Source organism: Camelus ferus, chromosome X (assembly GCF_009834535.1).
Source record: "Camelus ferus isolate YT-003-E chromosome X, BCGSAC_Cfer_1.0, whole genome shotgun sequence".
Classification (NCBI taxonomy): domain Eukaryota; kingdom Metazoa; phylum Chordata; class Mammalia; order Artiodactyla; family Camelidae; genus Camelus; species Camelus ferus.
Genome location: NC_045732.1, coordinates 10,775,672 through 10,800,714, shown reverse-complemented (window position 1 = coordinate 10,800,714; position 25,043 = coordinate 10,775,672). Strand labels below are relative to the sequence as shown.

Below are 25,043 nucleotides of genomic sequence, written 5' to 3'. Positions count from 1 at the left end.
AGGACCCAAGCCCAGCCTCTGGAACTGTGACACAATAGATTTCTGTTGTTTGCATTCCCAGTCTCCGTTGCTTTGTTATGGTGGCCCTGGTAAACTAAGACATCCTGGCAAGTTCTCCCTTCTACACTGACAGTCGGCTAGATTGTGGGTTATCCATGCCTCTTCCTCCCCCAGCCCGGGTCGCATCTTGTTTTTGTCGTTGCTGAGTAGTGGCTCTCTTTGACAGCAGGGAGATGAGATGGATGTTAAATGCACTAGTGATCTATTGCTGTACAGGAAATTACCACAAAGCTCAGCCGTTCAAAACAACAATCATTGACGATCATGTGTAATCTCATTAATATCAGTTATTATGCATTTCCTGTTTTACCATTGCCATGGGCTGGGAATGTGTCTGCCTCTCAGCTGGGCCCTCTGGTTTCTTTGTTTGTTTAAATTGAAGTATAGTCAGTTACAATGTGTCAGTTTCTGGTGTACAGCATAATGTCCCAGTCATGCATTACATATTAGATTATTACAAGATATTGAATATTGTTCCCTGTGCAATACAGAAGAAATGTGTTTTTGTCTGTTTTTATATATATTGGTTAACATTAGCCTCTCAAAGGCTACAATCCGAGTGCTGGATTGTGGAATCTCCAGGCCCACCTGGAGGAGGCTCCGCGTCCATGCCGTTCATGTGGCTGGCAATGAGGTTCAGTTCCTATTTTCCTGGCTTCAGTCTTTGTTGTTGAAAATCAGCTGTTAGCCTGTCACTCCTTCGAGGTCGATCTTCCTTTTTTCCCTCTCTTTTTAAGATGTTCTTTGATGGTTTTAAATTTTATTGTGACTTGTTCAGCTGCACATTTTTATTCATGAATTTTCCTTAGGATTTCTGGGAAATCTTGAGTTTGTAGATTTCAGTCTTTTACCCATTCTGGAAAGAAAGTCTTTTATCATATTATTTCCTCTGTGCTGTTAGCTTTCATGTATTCTGGGACTCTGAGAAGACATTTTATATCTTCTCCGTCCTCTGTTTCCAAACGTCTCTTTCTTCTTTTGCATCGATTTGTTTTGCTGGGCTGTGTTCTGGATGATATCTGCCCCATCCTTCTGTTACCTACTTGTCTCTTCAGCCATGTTTAGTCTGCTGCTGTCCTCATTTATGGAATTTTAATTTTCTTTCCTTTTGCTTTCCATCTCTGGTTGATTATTTTCAGCTCTGCTAGGTCACTTTTTATAGTAGTCTCATATTTCATTCGTTTATTCCAGTATAGTCGCCTATATTTCATTCCTTTAAACATAATCAGCAAGTTTGTTGTAGATTCAGTGTCTGATAATTTCAGTATCTGAAGCTTTTGCAAGTCTGGTTTTTTTCTGTCTCTTTATTTTAATTCCTCCTTGTGGTGCTGAGTGAACTTGTGTGTTTGCTGATTTTCCTTTACTTGTGAAATGTGTGCTTTTTCCTTGGAAAATTATTTTGAGAATTCTCTAAGGCGTAAGAGGAGAGTCTGTTCCACAGAGACAAATTGTACTTGTTCTGCTGGGTACTTGGGACCAGGTCTTGCTACACCAAATGCTTGTAACCTTTTGCAGACCAAGTATGGAAAAAAAGAGTGACATTTGGAAATTTTTATAATAACTTGACATTGCTACAGACAGCATCAACATGCTGTGTTTGTCCTTTTTTCCATATAATTTTCTGTGCAATTTATTTTTATTACATTTTACTAAAGTTCCCATGGATTGGAAATGAAACAAACAGCCCAGCTTGCCACCACAAATAATTTTAGAGGTTCTTGAGCTAAACTGATAGCTTAACATTCTTTGGACTTCTCATGTGATATGACTTTGGGTTGCAAATTCATATGAGTGCTAGGTTTACAAATTTTTTTTTAACAACTTCTCGGTATTTATTCCTTTACTGCTTTTCTCAGGACCCAGGAAAGTGTCCTTGTCACCCTTTAATGGTACAGTTTGTTGTGAGTCTATTTTGCTTCGAATTTACACTGAGGGTATAGCACTTTTGAAGTCCCATATTTGAGGCAGAAGTATTCTTTATTGAACTTTTTCCACCCTGGGTGAGCCCCAGGTTTTCTCTTCTGTCTCCTGCACCTTCTGAGGAATTAAATACTAAAACTAACATTCACCACGTTGGCCAGATGCCCTCAGGGAAAAATGGCTTTAGCTTTCTGCTATCCTTTATTGATTCTTGGCTACACTTTGATTTTGGCCTGATAAACTCACATAATCTTGTCAACCCTTTAATGTTAAAATGCATATGTGTAAGTATATGTGTATTTGCTTCCTTTCAACAAACATAGAAAGAGGCTCAGTAAGGATAAAGGATTCATTCAAGGTCTCAGGTCAGAGTGCATGTGTGAACCCAAAACTAGGTCTGCCGAGTGCCCTCCAGGGTTGTTCCTCCTGAGTCAAAGCAGGACTTCCCTGTATCCTCTAAAAGAGGGCGTCCTGTGGGTGGTGTTGCTCACCTGACATTTCCTTCAGTATGGAAACATTATAAAATAATGTTAAAGCAATAACACACTGAAGATGTGTGGAAAATGGGTACTTTCATGTATTGCTGATGATAATGTGAATGTCTATAGCCCTTTTGATATTAGTATGTCGATAACTGTTAAAATGTTAAAGGCACATACTCTTTGACCCAGCCATCCCACCTTGGAACTCCATCTGCTAGAAATGAAGCTCAGTAAGTGAGGATCAGTGTTCCAGGATATATACTGACCATTGTTCAAGCTGACAAGAAACCGGAAACAAAGGAAATGCCCTTCAACAGAGGAATCATCGAGTAAATTAGAATTGATTAACATGGCATATCATGTCATGCAGCCGTTCAGAAGGATGGATTCGAATATATCAGGTGGTGTACAGGAAATTCTATGACACACTGTTGAGCGGGAAAAGAGAAAAACAGAGAGGTATGTGTAATACTCTGTAATATTCCATTTTTTAAGACAAGGACAAAATTCTGTGTGTCTGTATAATTATGAAGGAAAACGTGAACGATACCGTCTAGATTCTTCGCCTGGGTTACCAGGGAGGGCGGTGGCATCAGAGTCGGCGGTAAAAAGGAACGGTATGCTTTTATTTCTTCTAGGAGAAAATTTTTTAAATGTATGTCAGATAATGTTTTGCCTATGTTTTCCTCTAGGAGGTTTATCGTATCTTGTCTTATGTTTAAATCTTTAATCCATTTTGAGTTGACTTTTGTATATGGTGTAAGGGAGTGTTCTAGCTTCATTGTTTTACATGCTGCTGTCCAGTTTTCCCAACACCATTTGCTGAAGAGACTGTCTTTATTCCAATGTATATTCTTGCCTCCTTTGTCAAAGATGAGTTGACCAAAAGTTTGTGGGTTCATTTCTGGGCTCTCTATTCTGTTCCATTGGTCTATATGTCTGTTTTGGTACCAATACCATGCTGTCTTGATGACTGTAGCTCTATAGTATTGTCTGAAGTCTGGGAGAGTTATTCCTCCAGCCTCTTTCTTTCTCTTCAGTAATGCTTTGGCAATTCTAGGTCTTTGATGGTTCCATATGAATTTTATTATGATTTTTTCTAGTTCTGTAGTGAAGTAAGCCAGGAAGAGAAAGAAAAATACCATATGAGATCGCTCATATGTGGAATCTAAAAAACAAAAACAAAAACAAACAAAAACAAAGCGTAAATAAAGGACAGAAAGAGACTCACAGACAGAGAATACAGACTTGTGGTTACCAGGGGGGTGGAGGGTGGGAAGGGATAGACTGGGATTTCAAAATTGTAGAATAGACTACACTGTATAGCACAGGGAAATATACACAAAATGTTATGATAACTCACAGAGAAAAAAATGTGACAATGAGTGTGTATGTGTCCATGAATAACTGAAAAATTGTGCTGAACACTGGAATTTGACACAACATTGTAAAATGATTATAAATCAATAAAAAATGTTAAAAAAATAAATGTAAAAAACTGAAAAAAAAAGAAAAGGAATGTTATGAGTGGAAGGGGAAGACAAGCGAAACCACACACACACACACACACACACGTACACAGAGTACACAGAGTACTGCTACAACAGTCAGCTAACATGTATGAGATAATCACCTTTGGGCATTGTGTAAAATTATGTGTGTATATGTTTAAAAAGATTTTAGAGTAAAGTAAAATAAATCGACAGGAAAGGCGTTTGTTAAGGTAGAAAGTGCTGCAGTGATTGGCCCAGGTCTTAGGGAGAAAGACGAACAGGCTGCCTTCTGTCTCATTGCCTTCCGGGTGGTGGCCGTGGACGGGGGCTGTCCGTGAGCCTCCTTTGGAACTCTGCTCAGCTGCCTTCTCCCTTCTGGCTCTTCATCCGTACCTGGTGATGGCAGAGAAGACCTCAGTGTACAGCCCCTCCTCTCGGGAGCATGTGTGTGTTACTGTGGGCACGTGTGGTCAATGTAAGGGAGCCTACGGTGGTGCTGTCTCATGTCCTTGATGAGCATACGCTGAGTGCCAACTGTGTGCTGCGTGTCCCGCCAAACACTGGGCTTCCAGAGCCGATATGGAACCCTGGCCTCCAGCTTGTTTATCGCTTTGTTTGGCATTTAGAAGACAACCCTGTAATGGAACATGAAAAACCAACAAGACAAATGAAAAAGACTTTCTTTAAGAAACTGAGTAATCAAGTGTATTTTGCTGATCATTTGAAGAAGAGAAGAAAGGAAATGTGAACTCTTTTTGTCATTCTCTCTAGCGGTGGAGCTGACCTTAGTTTAAAGCAGTGTTCGGTGTGTCACCGCATGTGTTCCTCTGTGCTTAAAGACATGATTGTTGCTCAGTTAACTTTAAACAGTGCAGAGGCAGCTCTTGGGTTACAGACTTGTTTCGGTACCATCTGAGTGCAGTGAGCATGCCTGTTTCAATCAAGTGACTAACACACAAGTCATTGCTTTATTTCCGCATTATTTGCGGAATCCTAAAAAAACACCCCAAAGCCCCAAATCCTCCAAATCCAAAACTGTGCCCACAAGCCCCCAGGAGTAGCAGCTCAGTGTTAGTCTGGGTGACTTAGCAATCTGAAAGTGTGGTGCTTCCCGTTCTCGTAGACTGCGAGGAGCTACTTTCAGATGGCACCATCCAGGATGTGTTCATCCCCTGCTCCCATCCCGTGAAGCGCTTGTGCCTCTGGCCACCATGCCCTGCCTTCCGGAGCTGAGCTTTACCACTTGGGGAATGTGGACCTGGGCCAGCTGTGTCAGTGTGAGATGAAGCAGGCTGGTATCAGGAAGGTGGAGTGACCTGACTACGCCCGCACAGTGAGTGTAGATTAGATTAAGGAGTGGATGCAGATTGAGTCAACTGCACACCCTTTAAACCTGTGCTGCCTAGCATGATAGCCACCCACCAGTTATCGGGGCTCCTGAGCACTTGGAAAGGGGTGAGTCTGAATTGAGACGTGACCTAGTACGCAATACATTAATGGGTTTCCAAGACCTCGTGCACAGGAAGTGTGACCCATCTTGGCAGTAGTGTTATGCTGATTATGTGTAGAAATGATAATATGTTGGATACATTGGGTTAAATAAAGTGTATTATTAAAATACATCTCACGTGTTTCTCTTGGCGTCTAAACATGGTTACTAGAAAACTTAAAATCACATGTCGCTCACATTCTGTTTCTTTTGGAGAACGCTAAACAGTACTGATTGTTTTCTGCTTAGTTCGTACCCAAAGTACCTTCCTGTTCTGTTCATTCATTCACTAGCAGAGGTTACGTGACTTGTTCTGGGGTGAATTTGTATGTTTTGGTGATTTGTTTTCAGTCCACACTCTTTGAGGACATATCACAATAATCTTTAATCACTGAAGCAGTTGTCTTGAGCAAGTCAGAGGTTTAAGAAAACTCTTCACAGTGTCAACCAAAAGGAGCCCCAGGCACGGTAGCTGTGCTTTAGTGGCATAAGGGAACCCAGCACAGCCACTGCTGCCTTTGGAAGGGGGCCCGGACCCGGGAGACAAGTGCCCTGGACCCTCAGGGTGCTCAGCACAGATGTTGGCTGGTTGTCAGTGCTCCTCTCTCTGACTATGCCCTGCTTTTCATTCTGGGTGTGTCCCCCCTAGGATATTTCACAGGTCCCTTCATCACCCAGTTTCTACTTCCTTCTATTTCCACCTCCTCCACAACCCACTCCACCCACATGGCTTTCCCACCCCTGCTGCACGGGCTCCAGGCACAGTTCTCCCAAGTCGCCATGCTTTCATGCGCCTGCCCTTTTGACCATGCTCCTTCCTCCCCCCAGATTGGCTTTCCCCATTTGTTCCCCTGGCACACTCAGGCTGTCCTCAAGACTTGACCTCAGGCATCACTTCCTGACTGACTTCACAGACGAAGGTAGGATTGGGGGAGTCTCCCCAAACTTGGCTACTCCAAGTGTGCTCCATGGACCACCAGCAAATCCCCACGTGGGAGGCTGGTTGACATGCAGAATCTTCAGACCTTCTGAAGACCCTAGTCCTTCTGAATCATGATCTTTCTTTTACCAAGAGGCCCAGGTGTTTTGTTTACACACCGAAGTATGAGCAGCATCGCCCTAGAGCATCCGATTTATGCTTTCATTATAACACACATTGTGTTGTAACTTCCTCCAGACTCATCAGCATTCTCCGCCAGGTTGCAGTCTGAGGTCTGAGGTCGCCTGGGTCGTCTGTGCACTCACAATGCCTAGGAACTTAGTAATTTAATAAATGTATCTAAAGAGGGAGGACAACGGAGTTCCCAGTGGAAAAAGTTTGGCCATGGATGAAGATTGTGAAGTCAGTTGTGTTTGCCAAGGAAGTAGGCTTTTGTAAGCAGCTGGGATTGACTGGGGAGATTCTTTACAGCAACAAGAGAAGAGAGTTCTGATTCCAAACTGTGTCAACATTAGGAAGAAGTTCATAGATTAAAAAAAAAAAAAAAAGGTGATGCCATGTAAGTCGAAGGAGGAGGGATCGGAAATACTGGAAGAAGCCATGGTGACTGTGAGGACACAGGCCCGAGAAAGGAGGGGTGTTCAGTCATCAAAGAGCCTCAGGCCAATGACATTCAACGATCCTTCAAGTCCTGGGTTTACGATGAATTAGGAGGTCTCACATGGTTTCAGGGCTTTCATTCCAGTGATGTGTGAAGAAGAGTGCTTGTCATGAGCTGGAAAGTGAACAGCAGGTGACGTGGTGACATTTGGCATGAGGAATCGTGACCCTAGTTTGAAGGGCAAAGGAGAGTGCAAGCAAGGATTTTCTGAGGAGGAAGGAATGCATGTTTTCTCTTCCCTTTAGGAGTAAAAGTAAAAGCCTCTTACAGCAGTAGCCATGGCTTTCTGGGCGTTATTTATGCCCAGAGGCAGTCCATTATCTGTAGGAATCCACTATCTGTATTTTAGTTGTAATGGATTTAGTTGTAAAAGATCCAGGGAACAAAATAAATAGGAGAGAAGTCCAAAAACAAGGGAGCAGTTAAATGACTCATTCTAGAGAAGAGGCAGTTTTAGGGAGTCAGATGTTTAGCTCAGTTTAGCTCAGAAGTCCAGCTGGGTCCAGGACTAGGGCGAGGCGAGTGAGGCACCCCTTGAAATTTTGCACCCGAGGCACTTGCCTCACCCTAGCACTGCCCCCGTGAGGTCCAGCTAATTGGGATATTTTTCTTTGGGGTGACCAGGTTGCATACCATTCGGGAGAACTGATTTGGCAAGTTGTTCAGAGACAGCGTCCTCTCCTCTTCAGTATTCTAATCCTCTCAGCTCCAAGTCCTATATTTATTTCATGCTACCTCATGTCTTATCAGAAGAAAATACATTTTATGACTGAGAGTTTTTTCCAGAAGAGATTAACTCCAGAAATATCCAGCAACTTTAATATATCTGCATCAGGGAACAAGGCCATATTATCTCCAATTAACTAACAATGAGCTTCTTTTGTTAAGCCATATAATGAGTAATTTAGAGCTTTCAGCCTATCTTTGGAGGATAAAATGTTCTGTGATGTGCAGAGTAGGCTTGCTCCTGAGAGACAAATTTAGAAAAATGTTTGTTCAATTTTCATGAAAAAGGCTGTATTTACACCAGGGGGAAAAGCTGAGCATTTGGAAAATCTGTGCAGTCTTGCGATGGAATTCCTTCAGTTGTACCGCATGCTTCATTTTTCTCTCAGCCCCAATTTAGCTTCGATTACTATAAAAACAGCAGCAGGTTATAGAGGTTTTCAAGGGGTTTCAAAACCTGAGGGAAAATATTGTCCCTTTTTCTGGCAAATACAGACATTGCCGCGCTTATTTTGATCATGAGGAGAGGAATAAATCTTAGAAAAGCGTTTTTAGCAATTTCTGAAATCATGTTTCCCCCTAAAATATCAACAACAAAACCTCCTGTTAAGGAAAGAGCATCCTAACAACTCATTTCTTCAGCTTCCAAAAACGCCTCGTGGCTGGCCGATGTGGTCAGATGGCTTGAAAGGACTTTAAGGAATGAAGATGTCACCTCTTAAATTTGCGTAAATATTTCAAGATGCTCCTTTCCAACCCAGCCATATTTTAAAATTTGTATCATTATGATGTTATCCTTGATCACTCTCATGTGGTCTCAGCACAGAAATGGAGGACTCCTCCAAAATACTGCTCCAAGTATTATTTATTCATATGCCAGCAAAAAAGGAAACGTCCAGATGTGGAGGTTGGGGAGCAAGGGATCCCTGGGAGGGCATTCGAAAGGCCGGCTGGGTGGGAAAAGCATCTGTTCATGGAGGAAACTGATTGTAAACGTCCGTGTTGTTAGCCAGTGGACCCAGCTTTCTGGGGAGATGGAGTGATCAGTAATAGAGAAAGTGAGGCATGAATGTGAGTGTAAAGGGGGTGTGGAAAGAAAAGCAGGGTAGAAGGACAGTGTCTGGGCTCTGTGAGGAACTGGGAAGGCCCACAGCAAAACAGGGATTTGACCGAGTGTAGCTGACAGGTTAAATCGTACTCAGGGTCACTGACTTTCTGCTCCAGCTATTTTTAGCACATGCAAAAAAAGTCAGAGAATAACCTTTCCATTTAGTTTAGTTGTGGTAACTCTGTGTTCCCTATTTTGAACTGGATGAAAGATTCACTTCCCAAGATGCTAAATAATGGTATGAACGGTCTGGTAGTGATGTTGTTGGCTACGAGAGGGAGAGGACCATGATCAATGGATCTCAGCAGGAAAGAGACAGTTGGGGGGAAAACTTATGTGAAGGAGAAATACAGGGAGAGATTATCGGTGACTGGGGAAAAGCCTGTGTAATCAGGACCCGTCGCAGTGGGTGTAAGAACAGCACAGGATGCGGAAAGATTAATACCACTGTCCTTGTCCGTGAGACAAGGAAGTTGTGGGGTCTCGTGGGAGCAGTGTGGATGGTGGTGAAGTAGACACTTGGTCAGTATACATCACAACTCAGTAAATCCTGAGCTGCCTCTCATAAATTGTCGTTGCATCCTAGTAAAATCCAGTTCCTCCCAATGGCCCACCAGGCCCTGCACGTTATGCCCTGCTGTGGTAAGCAGGCTTTAAAGGGGGCCCCTGATGGTCCCTGCCTCCTGATCATCATAGCCTCTGTGATCTCATCCTTTTGAGTGTAGACTGTGACTCACTTCTTAAAAGAAAAATTCAGCAAAAGGGATGGGATGTCACTTCTCTGCTCAGGTTACAAAAGACTGTGCCTCTGGCTTGTTAGATCTTCACTGCTGGCTTTGATGAAGCCGCCTGCCTTGTGGGAGAGGCCTCTGTGACCAGGGACTGAGGGAGACCTTCCATCCGTAGCAGCAAGTAACCGAGGCCCGAGATCCAGGATCCCTCAGGCAACTAAATTCTACCCACAGCCACATGAGCAGATTCTTCCCCAGTGCAGCCTTTGAGTGGGCTCTCAGATGAAGTCGCAGCCCGTGGGACTGCATCAGAGGGTGCAGTTCAGTCATGCTCAGCCTCCTCCCCCCACACACTGTGAACTTATAAATGTGTGTGATTTTAGGCCACTAAATTTGTGTAATATTACATGACAGTAGACACTTTAATTTTGCTTACTGTCAGTTTATTCTCCGTCCCTACTAGAATGTAAACTAGTTAAAAAAAAAATAGAGACATTTTTGTCGGTTTTGTTTTTTCCACCAGTGCATCTTGGACCCTGTAATCATGCCTAACATGGAGTATTTGTTGAATGTGCTTGTTGAACAAATCAGCGGTATTTAGGAATGGCACAACTAAATCATTCTTTCCAAATAAGCTAAATCCGTATTCTTACAAATTCACTTTCTGTACAAATACATCTTGTCTTTATTGAAATATATATGCATATATACATACACAAAAATAGTTTAAATATGTAAAGGTTTTAAGTATACATACACACACAGAAAAGTTACATTATGAATACACGAATCTGAATTGGATGTGGGTACAAACCATTTCACTTTGTACCTAAGAGGGCAATTACAGCACAGGCATTAGTCAGGAATTTGGTTGGTATTTCCGTTCTTCGTTGCTCTGCGTTACGTGATTACTATCTCTGTTTCCCTGGAGTAGCTATGCTGATGTAAGCCCAGCGGTGGGTGTAGTGGGTGTGGAAAGCTGCCTTCCTGTGAAAGGCAGTGCCTTCAAAACAGACTATTCCTTCTTGGTGTTTCACTGCCTTTTCATGAAATAGCTCTCCATTGCATTTCTCATTTCATTCCTTGTATTCTTAAGCTTCAGAATTTCCCTTTGGTTCCTTTTAATGATTTCTATCCCTCTGTTAAATTCCTCTTTTTATTTGTATAGTTTTCCTGATTTTGCTGAATTGTCTTTCTGTGTTTTGTAGCTCACTGAGCTTCCTTAAAATGACTATTTTCAGTTCCTTACTGGGCAAATCGCAGATCTCCATTTCCTTAGAGTTGGTTACAGGAAAATTAATGTGTTCTTCATGGCCATGTTTCCTTGATCACTCATGTGCCTTGAAGTCTTGTGTTGCTGTCTTCACTTTTGAAGAAGCAGTCACCTCCTCCAGTCTTTACTGACTGGCTTTGGAAGAGAAATATCTTCTGTCAGCCCTGCTGGGGATTCTGAGGCTTTCTCAGGCCCTCTTGCGGGAGAGGGGCAGGAACTCTTAAGACTACCTGCCTTCTCTTGATCCTGCAAAGCCAGGTTGACGGCTGACAGCCTCCCATTTCTTTCTCCGGGGAGGTGCTGAGTGCTCACGTTTGTGTTTCTCCCAGTGCCGCAGAGCCAGCCGGGGGAAGCCAGCCACAGTGTGAGGGTGTGCGGGTGAGGCACACAGAGCCTGGGGAGGTGCCCAGGGGCCGGGTGGGGGCATCCCTAGGCTAGGCGCCCACAAGGACCTCCTGTGTCAGCTTCCTGATGGAGTCATGAAGCAGGTGGTGAGGTCTGTGCCCCACTGTCCTCCTCTGAGAACCCCGACCGCCGATCTCTCAGCCACCCCTTCCCCAAGTCACCCACCTCCTCTCCGTGTTCTGGATCAGGCAGGAAGGAGCGGGGTCTCTTTAGCAGTGCCCTGCGCATCTGGGGAGGCCAGGTGCTCACTGACAGGCTCTCTCTGCCCCAGGAAAAATCTTGGGGCTGAGCCGCACTGCCTTGGGGAAGGGATGACGGGGTAAAATCAAACTGTTCCTCTTCCCTCTTCATTGTGTCTAACCTCAGATTTTTTTTTTCCCCTCCAGCGCTGTGCTGGAGCTTCTCCACTGGACTCCTGGACATCACAGAGGTGCTGTCTTCGTGAGTGATGGTCAGAATCAGTGTTCCATCTGGGGAAGGTAGGAGAAAACTCCTGTTCTGCCATCTTGCCCACATCATTCCCTCCTGTTTTCTTCTCTGTGTTTATGAGTTTAGGTTTCTCATTTTGTCTTGGTTATTCACACGTGTTTTCTCTGGGCCAGGGTCTTTTCTTTCCAGCTCCTAACAGGGACTGGCACATTATTTTTTCTGTAAAAGGCCGGGTAGTACGTATTTTCAACTTTGCGGGCCTTGTAGTCTCTGTCTCGATGATACCACTCTGCCTTTGTAACAGGAAGGCAGCCACATGTGCATTATGTGAACGAATGAGTGTGGCCTTGGGCCAATAAAACTTCTTTACAAAAACAGGTGTTGGGCTGGATTTGGCCCAGGGGCCACGGTGTGCCCACCCCTGCCTGAATCTGTGACGTCTTCCCTACCTCACCCCACCCAGGGAGAAGGAGGTAGATGAAAGCATATCATAGCTCTTTGTTTTTGGCTGTGATAATCTAAAAGGGAGGCAACGAGGGAGATGTCAAACGTAGACACATCACAGTTCCCTCAGTGCCCTATGATGACAGAGCCCTGTGACCCTGCACGCAGTTGTTCATCCGTCAGGGTGCATGTGTTGGTCATATTGCTCATCGCCAGTACTGTTTTTTAATGTGTTTTCTGGTGAGGGAATTAGGCAGACGCCAAAGGGAATGGCTTTGTAACTGCCTATGCAGTCTTCCCAGGAGTAAACAATCGGGGTTGAGCAGAAGATGAAATAAAGAGGACATCTGGTGTTTGAAAGGAGGGACCCTGCTGAGTTGATGTTAAAATTTCACATCATCACTCTGGCTCTGTCTTTTGAAAAGCACTGATCAGTCTGTATGAGGGAAAGGTCTCAAGTTTGCCCTGCCTCTGTGTTCTGTTAATTTCATAGTCCTGGGTCTTGCCCTGGAATATATTTAATCAATATTTGCCTATTTACAGAGGGTTTCATCTCTTATTCCTCTGTGTGGGCTGATTTGAAATTACTCCAAACATTCTGTGATCACCAACTGCCAATTTTCCTTTTCAACTAGATAACCTGGAACTGTATTCATGCTGCACAGGAGGTCAGCTTCCAATTTCTAGTTGTCTTAGAAAGACTTAATTATTCATCGACATTTGTGGAATTTCCAGCATGATCTTTAATTATCTTTCCAGTATGCTGACATAGGTAATCTTTTTAAAATAAGTGAATAATTAATTTTCTTTGACTGTGGAAGAATGGGCAGGGTATGGAAGCTATGATGCCTGGTTGAGAATCTGGCTTTGGAGCATGAGGGCTCTGAGGTTAACTTTGTAACTGCCCACACACTGATTTTGGCCCAATTGCTTCATCCCTCTGAAAATAAAGTCATGCATCTAAAAAATGGGGATAATAATTCCTACCTTTTGGAATAGCTGTAAGAATAAGAAATAATGTAAATAAAGCTACTCACACAGTGCATTGCACAGAATACTTTCTCAGCAAGTGGGAAATTGTATTATAATAAGATCACGCGAGTGGAATGCAATGTATTGTACTACTGGGTGAGTGATGAAAATTCTTGATTTAGTTTAACCAACTATTGAACTTTAGTTCAATTGCAGGGAAGCCGTTAAATTAAAAATTAGATTGGAGGCACTTTTTAATTTGTGCTAATAAAGTCTTGTGGAACATAAGGTAGGAGATCATAAATAACCATAACTGTCTGTTATTTCAGATTCATGTGAACCAGTAATCAGTCGTCTTTCCAATAGGTTTTTGCTTGCCAGTCACAATAGCAGACTTTGTTACTTAGGTTCCCATTCCGTGCTCAGCTTTGGCTGAGTACTGAGGAGCAGAGCTCTTGCTCCAAAGCAGGGCAGAGAGAGTTCCTGATGGAATGTGCATCCTTCATGGGTAGGCACTTGGCTGTGAGCCCGTGAAGACCAGGTCCTTCCTCCAGTGTACAGGGTAGCTTGCACTGCTGTCTAGACAACAGCATTTGTGGAGAAAATTGCTTACATTCCCTGAGTTTTAATTTTGTCATCAGTGAAGCAAGAAGGTTTGGTGCTTTTGGCCTCTGAGATCTTTTCTCAGCTCTAACGTTCTGCAATTCCAAGGCATTTCCATGGTGAGAATTAGAGAAGTTGGATTTTCTTCCACAAATACCCCTTTTAACAACCCAAACCCAATTTTACTCTTGGCTCTCTGAGACAAAGGGGGTGGCTTATTGTTTATTCCCTCTTTCCTAACATCTATTTTAGTGCTAGGAATTTATGGGTGCTTAGTAATAAGGACAAAATGTTGAAGAGACCGAAGTAGACACTTCAGCGCTAACTAGAAGGGGAGATGCTGACGTAGGTCCATAGCATTGGATCTCACTGCCTTGCGTGCATAGACTCCTTATCTGACTTCAGGCGGGATGGGTGGTAGGGGCAATGCTGTACCGTCCATTCTATCCACAAGCAGTGCCTTGAAACAGCACGGTTCCCAGGAATGACTTAACGGCGTGGCTGTTGGCCAACAAATACTCAACTATGACCTCACACTTGGAAGGGCATTTGCTTGGCTTTGATTTCTTCAACTGAAGATTAAAAAAAAAGTGTCCAGTGCATATGACAGCATGTCTCCCCATCAGTTCATAATTTCTCCAGTCCAAAAAAGAAAAAACCTAAAAAATAACCAATAACAAAGCAAAGCTTTCTGGTACACACCCTGTGCTTTCAATTCCTAGATGCTCAGTGCTAAACACTAAATATCTAGAGAGTGATTTAATAAGCCGTTTCACAATTGATCTTTAAAAATTTCTCTTAGTGTTTACAGAGAGTCTGCCCTCATCCTAAGCTGTGTTAAAGACGCCTCTTCTGCCCACACACCTGTTCTCCATAATGTTCAATAATAGCTAAGAAAAGAAATCTCTGAAATGTAATTTGCTCCTTTTGTGGTGAAAAGTAATCGGTCACGGGAGATTATTATCAGCCAGCTCTTGAATTTCCGACATATAACCTCTGCAGAAAGGTTTAAAAACAATTAGGAAAATGCTACTGTCTGCTTTTTACAAAAAGTTGTGCGGAAGACATCAGGGGATACACATTTATCTCCTAGAATAGCTGACCTATTTACTCATCTTCCTGCTGTTATTTCAGCTGATAGCTGCAATTATTCAGATTGTGTGAATTCATCACATAATGTTCTTTGACTAAAGTCATGCTAGAATTAATTTCCTAATCATTTGAGATGGTTTAAAATATCGTGGGCTCTGGTGGATTCATTAAGTAGTGTAATTGCATTTAGATCAACCATTCCCCCATTGTTTGTTTTTCTTTTCCTCTCTTTTCAAAAGAAGTAGAATTCTCTTCCCACCCTGCCCTCCTCTCCGGGCCTTCTCTAGGATCTCTGGTCTGGCAGCTGCAGAACCCATATGGCAGTCAGGTTCTGAATCCTGCAGCCGCTGGCTTCGTTCTCCTCAAAGCTCTGGACGGTGGACTTCATCCAAGGGCTTTGTGGTCTCCATAGCAACTGGGACAGCCACAGGTCCTGGCATTTCCTTCTGGAAAATAAGATTGTGGATGTGTGCATTGTCTATTAGATATGTGTGTTGCTGAAAATATTCTCTCTAAATCTCTGAAAATCAAGTGAAATTTCAGTGTATCAGGAGGACTTGGTTTTGGGAGACACTCGATGAAGAATCATTTAGTAAATTGGGTATTTCCATTCTTCCAAGAATTTATTTTTAGTGAAAGCCGCATTGACCATGAGTGAGGTACAGCTGTGAATTTTTATCCAGTTCCCTTCTGCTGACTCCTTCGTGTTTAAAGACGGGCCCTGTAGTCGTGAAGGCAGAGTTCCCCACCCTCTTTCCCTGCTGGTTGTGAGTGACCTGTAGCTGTTGAAGCCTTCATGTCCATTGGTGTCGATGCTCCTACCTGCATCTCTGACTCTGGTTTGTGCCTGGCATGGAACTTTCTGTCCATTCCTACCTTGGATCATAAATGAAGACTTAGTTACTGACGTATTCACAGCCATTTTCCAGATAACTTTGTGTCACTATTTAATCTTTAGTGCATTTAATATTTAGAGGAAGCTCTCCAGAACTATGCATATAGTTGCATTAAAGCCCTACTGTGGCAGGAGACCTCATTTGGAAAATGCTGACATTTTCAGAATATCCAGTGTGTCAGACTCTGCTCAGGGCCCTGCTTTTTAATCTCCTAATCCCACCAGTCCTGTGGACGAGGCAAGGCTGCTTGATGCCCCTGGGTGGGGCTCACTGGTCTAAGGCTAGTGTGAGTTGTCACTGCCTTTTCTCATTGGTTGGAACCCACATCATATCAGCAGCTAGATAGTTTGAATATCACACCTGGAAAGAATTATTATTATCCCTCTCTTACAGAATCTAAAGGAGACTCCAAATTGGTAGGAAAGACTCTTCCAGAATGTTATCTTTTCACAAATGGCTAAACTATTTAGACTGACCTTTTAGATTTGGTTAACAGGGGTGCTTCACTTAGACATTTCTGAGAGCCGTATTGCATAAAGGACTTAGCCCCTTTTCCCAGCATTTAAAGACTGAGGTAGTTTTGTATTTTACATGACTGCAACTCAGACTACTGACTGGGAAAAAATAGATATGTATTTTCTCTTTGTTGTGTGTGGTTACGTTTAGAAGCTATTTAATGAGATTTGTGACAAGACAAGTGAGCAAGACTCTGTGCTATTGATCAAATGTCAGGTGAGGAACTGCCCTAATAATGATGGACAGTTAATCCATATATTCAGACTCATGGACTATGTTCTCTTCTCTGAAGAAACTGGGCAAAGGTGTTGGCCACAATCCCGTTTACTGAAAGCCTGAAATACAGTCGGATGAGTCAAGTTAGAGAATATAAAGTGATCCTCTGGTTTCAAGGAAGAACGCATGCTTGATGCCATTGTCTCACTGAGGACACACGCAGTGTCGTTTAAATTATCGATTTAATTTTGGTTTGATCATTTCATTTTGAAAGCACAAAAGGATTTGAGAGTTCTTGGTAACCACATTCTCCATGCCTGACAAGTGGATAAAAATATGTAATAAATCCAATTGCTTTGAGATGGAAAAGAAAGTGCAAATTATTGGTATTTTTAGAAAATCATTATCCTTTAAACTTCTCACGTGCTTTTGTCAAGGGAACACAATTCACAGACAGTGTTAAGACAATCTGAATACAGCAAATTTGGGGGGAACTATATTTGAGATGGAATCTATAAAAAAAAAGTTCAAAATGAATAGTTACTTGTTCTCAGATTATAGAACTAGAGTTTACACAGTAAACATAAAACCACCTGAAACCTGTAATATTTAACTTTCAATCTTCAACATAGTCTTATGATGCATGTTAGTCATTTGCAGTGTGTGCCAGTCCTCTTCCTATCTGCCGTTTCTCATTGCTGTAGAGTGGGAAACACAGCCTGGCATTTGACCCTGAAAATGAACAATTCAGGAAACTCAAGGGGAAAACTCACTTAGAAATAAAATATTCATTTATGTTTTTACTGCTCATTACTTTAAACTCTTCCTTTGATGCAAATGTTAACACGATGATTAATGATTCTCATTAGCCTTTCCTATAAAAGAGCAAGAAAAAAGTAAATTTGTGATGAAGTTTAGCAGAAAAGAAATATCTGTCTTCCACCCTCCCACATTTACTGACTCCCTCAAGTGGGAAGAAATTGAGGAATCAGAGGATATGCTTTGGGAAAAAAGCAATTGCCGCAGTGTGTGTATGTAGACTTATTTGCTGTCTATATTTTATTTTGGAATGGGACTATCAGGAAATTATACGCTGCTCTAAGTGACCTACAGAGAGTGCTTCTTTTGCATAATATCCAGTACACCTAGAAGAAGTACGTGATAATCGTCAACGTGAGGAAATTAAATTGTTCAAGAATAGGAGTGGATCACAGACGGTAAAAGTACCCAGGCAGAGAAAACAGTTGGTAGAAAATTGAGGCCCTCAGCAGCAACATTAGGAAGTCTAGCCAAGAACTTTCGGTCATAAGAGGACTGAGCAAATGCAAACTGACATTCCCTGCTGTGGTCTCTGGCGGGGGCCAGGTCTACCAGAAGGATGGGAAAGCAGTGGCGAGGACTGCAGATACCTAAAGCCACGTCAGGACTCTGACCCCCATCAAGTCATGCTTCAGTAAGACCCGGATCACATGTCTTGTTCCAGTGTGTACCGTTAATTACTTTGCAAACCTGAAATAGTTTTTCTTAGTGGATTTCTGTTTGGGTTTTTCAAATACGTATTCTGTTTTTATTACTGACAACAGAAAAAACTCTTTCTCTTAAGAATTGTCATAAGAACACTTAACAACTTGACATGAGATTTACACTTTTTACAAAATCTTACGTGCACAATACAGAATTGTTAACTGTAGTCTCAATGTTGGACAGCAGATCTCTAGTACCTACTCATCTTATATAACTGAAACTCTGTCCCCACTCAGCAGCAGCTCCCATCTCCCCTCCCCACTCAACAGCAGCTCCCACCTCCCCTCCTGACTCAACAGCAGCTCCCATCTCCCCTCCCCCAGCCCCTGCCACTTAGAGCAGTGTAAACTTTCCTGATAGTTCAGTTCCAAAGTAATAAAAGTTGATTCTCTGCTTCTCTGTGCATTTCCTCGTTTAAGTGGAATCGTGAAATTGTTTGTACTTTTGTGACTGGCTTATTTCATTGAGCTTAATGTGTTTCAGTTTCATCCATGTTGTTGCAAGTGCCAGGATTTCTTTCTTTAGGCTGAATAGTGTTTTATGTATGTATATATCACATTTTGTGTACCGGATATTCCTGTGTCAGTGGACACTTAGGTTGTTTGCACATCTTGGCTATTGTGAATAATGCTGCAGTGAACATGGGAGTGCAGATGTCTCTTTGAGATCCTGATTTCAGTTCTTGAGGATAAATACCCAGAAGTGGGATTGCTGGATCATCTGGTAGTTCTATTTTGAATTTTCTGAGTAACTTCCAGACTGTTTTGCATTGTGGCTGTACCAGTTTGCATTCCCACCAGCAGTGTACAGGGTTCCCTTTTCTCCATGTCCTCGCCAACACTGACTTCCTGTCTTTTTCCTGATGGCCATTCTAGCAGGTGTGAGTTGATACCTCATTGTTGTTTTGATTTGCTTTTTCCTGATAACTGATAATGTTGAGTACCTTTTCATGTATCTGTTAGCCGTTTCTATGTCTTTTTGGGAAAATGTCTTTTCAAGTTCTTTGCTCATTTAAAAATCAGGTTATTTATCTATTTATTGCTATTGAGTTGCATAAGTTTCTTATATATTTTAGATATTAACCTCTTATCATATATATGGTTTGCAAATATTTTCTTCCATTCAGCAAGTTGCCTTTTTAGTTTGTTGGTTTTTTCCTTTGCTTGGAGAAGCTTTTTAGTTTTAGGTAGTTCTGTTTGTCAGTGCTTTTGTTGCTTGTGTTTTTGGTGTCATGTCCAAGAAACCATTGCCTAGAGTAATATTATGAAGCGTTTTCCCTATGTTTTCTTCCAGGGGTTTCATAGTTTCAGGTCTTAATCCATTTCAAGTTAATTTTTGTGAGTGGTGTAAGATTAGGGTCTGATTTCATTCATTTACATGTGAATGTCTGGTTTTCCCATCACCGTTTGTGGAAAAGGTCCCTCATGTTTTCAAAGTAGATATGAGGAAGTAATTACAACAGCCAGGCTCTTAGCTTATCCTTGGGCTGGCCGGATGATGCTGTCGCTGTCTGAGTGGAATGCTGGGAAGCCATGTGCAGACACACACACACATGCATGGGCACATACACACATCACAAGTACACACTCTCAAGGCAACGTGTACTATGTACTTGTAGCTGCTGTAACAGCTTCACAGTATTAGTTCCAAAGCCAGGGACTTTCTTTCTTCCTTGCAGAAGATCACATTTTCCCCTTCTATTTTTTTGTAGCTACTATCATTCCTTCCATTTGAGGATTCTTCCTCCTCCTGCTTTGTTGTACAATGGCATGAGGAAGTCAACATGTCTCATACCTTCGCTTTGCCACTCTTTCCAAAACACAGAGAGGCTTTTGTTTCGAGGATTTTTATGCTCATAACTTCAGGGACTTAAAAAGCATTAGAGAATGTACCGAGTTTCCAGTCTCTTCTTAAGTGTCATCCGCTTTTGCTTTCTTTGTATTTTCTTGCAATTCCTTCATTAGAGTGCTTTATGGAAATATTTAGCTCTTCAGTTTTGTAATTGAGTTTATAGATCTCAAATGTACTTTTCCTTTGGATTATCCTTTAGTTGCAATTAAAGAATATATGTGCAAAGATTAACAAAAGGTATGTCAATATTTCAATAGTCAGTTAATATCTATAGACCCCGGGCAGGTGTAGAAATGAGTGTTTCTTTGTGGTGGTCATCAGGTCATAGAGATTCTGATTCTCCCCTTTTACTGGACGCTTTTCCAGTGGATTTTAGGCCATGTGACATAACTTGGCAACAAAAATGATTGGAAGAGACATGACTTAACTTCTCGGTCTCTTCAGGGTAGTGCATGATTCATTATGTTTCTGTTCTTCTACCTTAATGATCATAAAAATACCCGCTGTTTTGGAGTCTTCATAAACCTGGGTCCTCAAGTGACATGAGTGAGAACTCATTATGTGTTGGTCAGGGAGCATGAGTAAATAATATACTGTTTTACTAAGTCATCAGAATTTCAGGATTTTTGGGACATACAGCTGCGCCTCGCCAACCTGACACACCATCCTATGGAAGCTGTGTCCTTGGAGAGGACTCTGTGCTGTGCTGCTCAGATACTGTCTCGGGACTGAGGCACTCATTTCTATACCTGCGGGGGGGTGTTGACAGCTGCGTCTCTGTCTGGGAGATGCACTTGGTGAGGGGAGAAACCTTGCTTATGTCTTCTCCCTGAGAACTACTCACACTCAATTACTGGCAGTTTCTTTCTTTCTTTATTTTCTATTATTACAGTCCCCTTACTTCAATTTAGGACAACTTCAAAGGACCGTCCAGCTCCAGAGTGTCCCACTGGATCAGCAGAAACCTTGGTGTCACCAACTCACAGTTCACCTTTTCTTTTTCCTTCACTTTCCCAAAGGTCTTGATTTTAAAAATGCTGCTGCCTCAACTCCCTGCCTGTCTCCATCTCAGGGTGTATCTCCCTGGTGAGAACTGAGGAAGTCCCACAGAGCAATCATCAGATTTTCTTTTCTTTTTTTCTTTTTCTAACAGTGGCTAATGATAAAATTATTATGCAAAGAAGGAAGGCTAATTTCACAAAATAATGACATTTTAATAAATAATTACATTGATCTTAGATGGTTAAAATGAAGCTTACAGCATATGGTAAGTGAGAACGGTGTTCTTTGTCTAAATGCTGCCACCCCCCAGCATGGACATCATGGCCCTTGGTTGGGCCGCTGTAACAAACCCAGTGAGTGGCTCTGTTTTTCCAGTGTCCTGGCTAAGCTGCTCTATTAATGGGGTTCAAAAGAAAAAGGCAGGTTTGAAACATAACATGAGGAGGGGTTGGGGTGTAATGTGAAGAAAATTTCCCAGTGGACATAATCAGGAACTTTGCAAGAGCTTTGTTGTGGGTGCTCGTGAAATTACATTTCTTTGGACCATTCAAACTTAGGAAAAAGTATCATTTGCCCTGAACAGCGGAGCTGCAGTACTTTCAGAAAATAAAGAAAAGGCCTTAACAAATGGCCTTCTAAGGATAACTTCAGAATTAAAATATTTGTTTAATGGTAACATAGGCTTCGTGCCATATGGTTTAGGAATGGATTTCAGCTTCAATCAGTGGGAAGCCCTTCCACTTGAAAATTACTTCCACCCTCAATTCCTGTAATGATTCCTTCCTGCTTCTCACCCTAGTACCTCTGAAAACCAACAGCTAACCTACTGCCATAAGTTTTGAAGAATTTCGACCAATTTCACCTGATAGAGCTACCTAGAACACCATAGGCCTGCTAGTTCACATGAAAGTAGGGGCAAAGATCTTCCTTCTGCCCTTCCTGTCTCTGAGGCTAGGCAGAGACTCCAAAGCAAAGACTGAGTTATCTTTTCTAGGCCGCTGTCGTAAACCCCTGTATTTTTGTCTGGACACCAGACCTCAGAAATACTTGGCAGTTAGAGGGTTGGCTGGGAGCAGGTGGTTGTGTGCAGAACCCTGTGCAAAGGGATGGTCCCTAGAAGTAAAACGGGAATGCACCTGGAATATGCATTTGTGCACAGACCCCTTTGGAGCAGGGTGTGCATCCCCTAGGAGTGGAGACCCAGGTAGTTCTCATTTCACTACAGCGTGCAAGTGACAGGTGAATATTTGCTATACATTGAGATGCAGACCCAGGGCTGTGTAGAGCAGTCAGTTGATCTTAATATAAGTAGAAGAATGGAATTAGAAAAATACTCCAGATGGATGCAGAGTGAAGATGAGTGTAATCCATGCAGCCTACTTGGGGACAGCAGCCACAAATGGATGAGTCTCCTTTACACGTGACAAGCAAATAAGAACCAAAGCAAGACCAACAGCGCCAATGGGAAAAGCTGCAGAATTAAAAGCAGTATTACCCTGAAAGCCCAGAAGGAGACTGAATTTCTAATATTAAGCAAATCAGGAAATAGAAGAGAAATTTAGAAAACTGTTAGGAATTCAAAATAAGATGGACGGCAGCAAGCCAGAGAATGAAGTCCTGAGGGGGAATTAGAAAGAAGGAAAGATGAAAAACCAAAAGATAACATGAGGAAACAAGACAGGTGAGGTAAGAGAGGATGCAAGGAAATAAAAAATGTGATAGTGGAGTTGAAATGGGCATCAGAGGCAGTTAGGATTGCTTTGAGGTTAAAAAAAAATAGGATAAAAAGAGACGTAATTGAAAAATTGCTTTAGTTAAAAAAAAGATTCCTAAGAAAATGGGTTGTCAATCTATGCACTTTAAGGAGAAAAGAAGCTTATCTACAAGACATGCAAATTAAGTGAAATTTCCACCTGTATCTGCAGCCCGCTATCTCTCCATCCTTTTTTAGGTGACATAGCCCTTCATTTATTTTGGGAGCTCTCCTGCCTGGGGTTGCCAATCAGATGACACTGTATCACCCAGTACAAAACTGACCTTGGAATTCAAGCTAGTTAATTAGGATACCTATCCTCTGAACAAGGCTGAACGCATAACCCAAGCCAGATCAATGACATTCTTAGCTGGACTTCTGTCAAGATATCAGGAAAAAGAAATCTCTGTGTGACCACACTTTGTGTCTGGCGTTGTAGACAGCCATCTTTATTTCTACATGGAAAGCTTGCTTGGGAATAAAGCTAATAATAAAGAGGGTAGAAATGGGGAGAGTGTGAAACAACACAATCTCAGTGACATGGGTGCCCCTGGGGGCAGCTGGACTCTTTCAGTATATGAGTCCACACTTCTTTTTTGGTTATATTAAATATATTGAGTTTTTCTTGCCTGTCACTGAAATAAGCTCATAAACTCTATCTTTCCTCTGAAAAATGAGGCATCAGAAGATAGTGGAGAAGCACTTACAGGTTTTCAGGAAGAAAAGTGTTATAATTTAAGAACATTGTCGGGTAAGGGTATAGCTCAGTGGTAGAAGGCATGCTTTGCAGGCATGAGGTCCTGGGTTCAATCCCCAGTACCTCCACTAATCCAAAAAAAAAAAAAGTAAATAAATAAATAAATAAATAAGTAAAATACTTATTGGAAAAAAGGAGAACATTATAACAAAGTATGTTGACTTCCCCAAGTGCAGATTCTGGGGAAGGCCATGATTAGACAGTAGAGGGATCCGGAAAACACTGCACCTACGATTTTTTCCTGAACAGATGCTTGATGTCTTCGTCCAGTTTATGCCCATTTATTCAAACCACAGAACTTGGGCTGGTTTACAGATCTGGTTGACTTGCTGCCCTCCGCCTACTCCGAGAAGACTTGGGTTACCTGCCGTGCCCACAGCCTGCTCTGAGAAGGTCTGAAGTGGTCATCCTTGTAATATCTGGAGCCTGGGACGCCAGTCAAAGTTGTTTAAACCAAGGATGGAGGATTTACACTGGTGGAATGTTCTGTGCTTGATTTATATCTCTGTCCACAGTCAGCCCTCTAAACTAGGTAATAAGGGGCTTATCTATTAGACGTCAAAACGTTGGAATTTAATTCTGATGCATTCAGAAAGAGTCAGCAGACAGCAAAACAACAGAGAAAACTCTGTCTATATGGATTTAAATCATTTTTGTCTTTAAGATTTTTTTAAATTAAAAAATGAACAATAAATGTGTATTATTTATAGCATTATACCTGTTGATTTATAAAGCTTAAGTAACTTTAAAGATTCCATATAATCATCATACGTAAAAATATCCACAGCAAAGATCAACTACATCCAAACAGTAACAGGGTGAATGTTTATGATCTCTGTTTTTCTACTTTTTGAAAATTTCCCAATTTCTGTCACTTGTGCTACTTTAAAAAAATTTAAGAATAGCATAGTCAGTTGAAGATGAGAAATGGGCACCCGGGAAATAACCTGAGCATACTCAGTTGAGGAGCAGCCCTGGACTTCTGGCCACGTGGCCTGTTAAGGGGGGCCTGGCTTTGTCTTTCTGTCTTGACAAGATGCAGGTAACAGGGAGGCCTTGGCATTGAGGTGTGCACTGAGGCTTTGCCATGCAGGGGCGTCCTTGCCCTGTCTCTGCTGATTAATGAGACGAAGCCGCCATCCTCCTTTTCAGTCAGCACTGTCTGTGGATGGTGTGTAATTCCCATCCATCTGGATGGCTAATCATGATCTTTCCTAAACTATGAGCTTTTTCTGAACTAGTCTTAAGTTTAGTTATCATAATGGAAATCCAAGATTTGGGGGTATTTTGCAATATTTCTAAATGTAAAAATAACCTGATTAAACAACTATTTAAGTATTTACACTCTTTCTTTGTCCCACACTATCTTTTTGTGATTCAAATGGTATGTCAGAGCCTTACCCTCCAGTCAAAGAACTTAATCTAATTGTGCTGACAGATTAATATAAATTGCATAGCATAGCATCAATCACACAATGAATCTTACAGCTTATTTCAAACTCTGGACACGGTGCAACTCCAGAGTAAGGACTGTAATAATGCTGGAAGTGACATTCGGACAGAATGTAAATGGAGTTATAGAAGAAAGAGCTGCCTGTGGGAATGTGGGTACTGCCGTCATTCAAGACACTCCAGACATGCAGCCAGAGAAACTTAGGGCAGGCAGAAGTCCACTCCCCTGTGTATGCTTTTATTTTGTA

The 25,043-nt window shown here is 42.1% G+C and overlaps 1 long non-coding RNA gene across 1 annotated transcript in view; it reads left to right on the top strand.

The window, feature by feature from the left end:
• Nucleotides 1-11,676: 11,676 nt before the first annotated feature.
• LOC116662067 overlaps nt 11,677-25,043 on the top strand; it is a 216,925-nt gene continuing 203,558 nt past the window's right edge. The window contains exon 1 of the long non-coding RNA XR_004318061.1: nt 11,677-11,767. This is a non-coding gene — a long non-coding RNA (uncharacterized LOC116662067). The remainder of the gene's footprint in view (nt 11,768-25,043) is intronic.